Genomic DNA, 4,869 nt, shown 5'->3' with positions numbered 1-4,869 from the left:
CTGTAGTGTTGCATGGGGGTGTTGTGACCCAAGTGCAGGACCTGGCACTTGGCCTTGTGGAACCTCATACAGTTGGCCTTGGCCCATCGATCTAGTCTGTCCAGATCCCTCTGTAGAGCCTTCCTACCCTCCAGCAGATCAACACTTCCCCCCAAGTTGGTGCCTATAAACTTACTGAGGGTGCACTTGATCTCCTCGTCCAGATCATTGATAAAGATATTAAGCAGAACTGGTCCCAATACTGACCCCTGGGGAACGCCACTTGTGACCAGCTGCCAACTGGATTTAACTCCATTCACCACAATTCTTTGGGCCCAGCCATCCAGTCAGATTTTCACTCAATGAAGCGTACGCCCATCCAAGCCATGAGCAGCCAGTTTCTCCAGCAGAATGCTTTGGGAAACAGTGTCAAAGGCTTTACTAAAACCTACACATTTAAGAAAGGGCAAAGTGCTGCACAGCAGCGAGGAGTGAAGAAAAAAAAATTGTGAGAAACAATCCTATGAACACCAAGGTCAGAGAAGAAAGAGAGGTAGCAGGTGCTGCAGGTGCCAGATCACATATTCCCCTGTAGCCTGTGGAAGAAACCATGGTGGAAGAAGTCTTTTCCTGCAGTACATGGAGTGGGCCGCACTGGAGCAGATATCCACACTACAGCTCATAGATGAGATCACGGTGGACCATGTGGGTATGCCCTGTAAAAACTATGGCCTGTGGAGAGCCCACGCTGGTGCAGGTTTATCCTGAAAGACTTCTGCCCATGGGAGGGATCTCATGCTGGAGCAGGGAAAAGTATGAGGATGAAGTGTCAATTATGAACTGACCACAACCTCCATTCCTCATCTCTCCTGTGCCTCTTAGAAGTGTGTAGGAGTTAGAGGAGTTGGAAATGAAGGAATGAAGTTGAGCCTAGGAGGAATCATAGAGTCATAGAATGGTTTGAGTTGGAAGAGACTTTTAAAGATCATCTAGTCTGATCCCCCAGCCTTGGGCAGGGACATCTTTCACTAGATCAGGTTGCTCAAAGCCCCATCCAGGCTGACAATGAACACTTCCAATGATGGGGCATCCACAACTTCTCAGGGCAACCTGTTAAAGTGGGGGTGGGGGGAAGATGTTGAAGGTTTTTTTCTTCGTTTCTTGTGATGCCACTCCATTTTGAATAGCAACAAATTAAAATAATTTTCAACAAGTTGAGTCTGTTTTGCCCATAATGGTAATCAGTAAGTGATCTAGTGGTCTTTATCTTGAGCCATGAACTTTTCCACTTATTCTTCTTTCATGCTAAACATAAAGTTTTTTGATTTGCCACAAGGGAAAGATGAAACGAAAAGGTAATAAGCAAATTAATGACAAAATATCTCAGAAAACTGTAGGTTATTGGAGGGGATATTAGTTAACTGTAAAAAAAAAAATAGAATGAGAGGTTTTTGGTGCTCTGTGAATGAAGTAACTGACAATAAGGCAAGATGCTCAACTGCTCAACAGATAAAAGAATTGATGCTATTTTTGCAAACTACTGATATTTGTATTGGTCACTGATGTTTATAACAAGATATGACAAATTTATTTTAGGTATGCATTAGAACATCATATGCAAATGCAAATGCTGCTACCACCGAATAGCAAGCATTTGACATCAATATTTTTGTGTACTTAAAATTATCACATGATATACTGTTTTATAGTGTGCACACATACAATGACATTTCAATGTGCTTAAGCCAGAGAGAGACTCTCACAACTTAACTATTACTGTACTAAACCCCCAAATTTTCATGGAATTGTTAAATGTTTGTTAATGCAGCTGGCTTGTTTAGTAAGGCTAAAGCACCACAGCTCAAGACCTGGACACAGAGCAGAATGGCATCATGAATGAACTATGGAAGCAGGGGTAAGATGGCGTTTAGCCATTAACACTGCAGCTAAGGAGAGCTTAGTTATTCTGGTGTCTGCAGCCTGCTAAGTAGGGATGTAAGCAGAGACTTGGTCTGATAATATTAAATAATATTAATATTAAATAGAGTGATAGATTAATATTAAATAGAGTGATAGTGCTGATGCTTAGAAGATACCAGGCCATCAGAGAACAGAGATGTAATCTTATGTCTGCAGACCCTGCTGTAAGCCCCCACCCCAGCCAGGATTCAGCTACCAGTGTATCAAGGTTCTAAGATATGGCTGTCTTACGGCACAGCTGTGTAACCATGGCTCAGACAACTACAATAGCTCTGTGAGGAAGTATGTATATATAGAGAAAAAGAAGTAGAGTACTGTCTGTTTACGGACAGAAGAGGAATTGTCAAGGTGTGATCATTGCTAGCTCAAGAATTCAAGAAAGGAAAAAAAAACATAGAATCATAGAATCACAGAATCATAGAATGGTTTGGGTTGGAAGGGACCTCAAAGATCATCTAGTTCCAATCCCTCTGCCATGGGCACGGACACCCTCCACTGGACTACGTTGTCCAAAGCCTCATCCAACCTGATCTTAAACACTTCCAGGGATGGGGCATCCACAACCCCTCTGGGCAACCTGTGCCAGTGTCTCACCACCCTCACAGGGAAGAATTTCTTTCTAACATCTAATCTAAATCGACGCTGCTTCAGCTTAACCCCATTACCCCTTGTCCGGTCACTACACTCCCTGATAAACAGTCCCTCACCAGCTTTCCTGTAGGCCCCCTTCAGGTACTGGTAAGCCGCACTTAGATCTCCCCAGAGCCTTCTTTTTTCCAGGCTTAACAATCCCAACTCTCTCAGCCTGTCCTCACAGGAGAGGTGCTCCAGCTCTCTGATCATCTTCGTGGCCTCCTCTAGACTTGGTCCAACAGATCAATGTCCTTCTTATGTTGGGGCCCGCAGAGCTGGCTGCAGTACTCCAGGTGGGGTCTCACAAGAGCAGAGTAGAGGGGCAGGTTCACCTCCCTCAACCTGCTGGTCACACCTCTTTTGATGCAGCCCAGGACATAGTTGGCTTTCTGGGCTGCAAGTTTGTTGAGCTTCTCATCAATCAATACCCCCAAGTCCTTCTCCTTGAGGCTGCTTTCAAACCATCCTCTGCCCAGTCTGTAGTCGTGCTTGGGATTGCGTTGACCCACGTGCAGGACCTTGCAAGTTCAAGTGTTGCACTTCATGTGGTTCACATGGGCCCATCTCTCAAGCCTGTCCAGGTCCCTCTGGAAGGCATCCCTTCCCTCTGGTGTGTCGACCACACCACACAGCTTGGTGTCGTCGGCAAACCTGCTGAGGGTGCACTCGATCCCATTGTCCATGTTGCCGACAAAGATGTTGAACAGTGCCGGTCCCAGTACCAACCTCTGAGGAACACCACTCGTCACTGATCTCCACTTGGACATTGAGCTGTTGACCACAACTCTCTGAGTGCAACCATCCAGGCAATTCCTTATCCACCGAGTGGTCCATCCACTGAATCTATGTCTCTCCAATTTAGAGACAAGGATGTCATGCGGGACAGTGTCAAATGCCTTGCACAAGTCCAGGTAGATAAAGTCAGTTGCTCTTCCCTTGTCCACCAACGCTGTAATCCCATCATAGAATGCCACCAAAATCTGTCAAGGCACAATTTGTCCTTAGTTGAAGCCATGTTGGCTGTCACCAATCACCTCCTTGTTTTCCATGTGCCTGAGCATAATCTCCAGGAGGGTCTGCTCCATGATCTTGCCAGGCATGGAGGTGAGTCTAACCAGCCTGCAGTTCCCTTGGTCATCCTTTTTCCCTTCTTAAAGATGGGTGGTTATGTTTCCCCTTTTCCAGTCAGTGGGAACTTCACCGGATTGCCAGGACTTCTCAAATATGATGGAGAGTGGCCTGGCCACTTCAACTGCCAGTTCCCTCAAGACCCGCAGATGCATACAATAAAGGTATAAAATCTGAAATAGAAAGAGGGACACAAGTCAGGCTATCCAGGGCTGGTCAGGTCCATTCAGTCCATCACTGATGTCATCAGTGCTGATGGAGTTCATGGCAGACCACAACTCTGCAGCACTAAGTGTCAGGGCCAGGAGTGTACAAATAACCCTCAATTGCCCTGAACCAAGGATGCATTCAGGGAGTTGTGCAGGCTAATTCTGCCCCTCCTGACTGATGCTTACCTCACCAGCACAGACTCTTATACCCCCTTATCGTGAGGGCATAAGCAGAAGACTCAAGAAAAATGGCTTGTTATATCCTAGCTATCTTTCATGTGCACTAGACAAAAGTGATTGCTTTATATTTTATGATGCATGTCCTGCTGGGTCCTGCATTCACTTTACCAGTCTTTTAACAATTCCCCATATAAGTGCTGTCATCTCAAATGACACAAAAAATCCCCAAAAATGAAAGACCTAGTCCTCTTGGAACAGATTTCCTAGTCACATGAAGAAGTAAGCAAGCTTGTGAAAAGCCAAGCGTAAAACGTGTCTGATCAATGTGATCATCTTCTTTGATGAAATAGCTGGATTCGTGGACAAGGAGAGAGCGCTGGATGTCATTTGCCTTGACTGTAACAAGGCTTTCAACCATTACTTCCCACAAAATCCTGTACCTAACTTAGGTCATTATGGTCTGGATGAGCAGACAATTAGACATGTAAAAACCTAGCTGGATAGCTATACTCAGAAGATAGTGACTAATCAGTTGTATTCAGCTTGGAGGCTCATAGTAAGTAGAGTGCTGCGGGGGTCTATACCAGGACCCATGACGTGGTTTAGCCCCAGCCGCCAGCCTGAGCGCCACTTGGCTGCTCACTCACCCCTCCCCTAGCGGGACGGGGAGGAGAACGGAAAAAAACAATGGCAAAGCCTTGAGGGTTGGGATAAGGGCAGTTTACTGGGACATCAAGGGAGAGGGAAAACAATCAAAAAC

This window comes from Balearica regulorum, chromosome 24, assembly GCF_011004875.1.
Source record: "Balearica regulorum gibbericeps isolate bBalReg1 chromosome 24, bBalReg1.pri, whole genome shotgun sequence".
Classification (NCBI taxonomy): domain Eukaryota; kingdom Metazoa; phylum Chordata; class Aves; order Gruiformes; family Gruidae; genus Balearica; species Balearica regulorum.
This window is presented reverse-complemented; position numbering follows the sequence as displayed.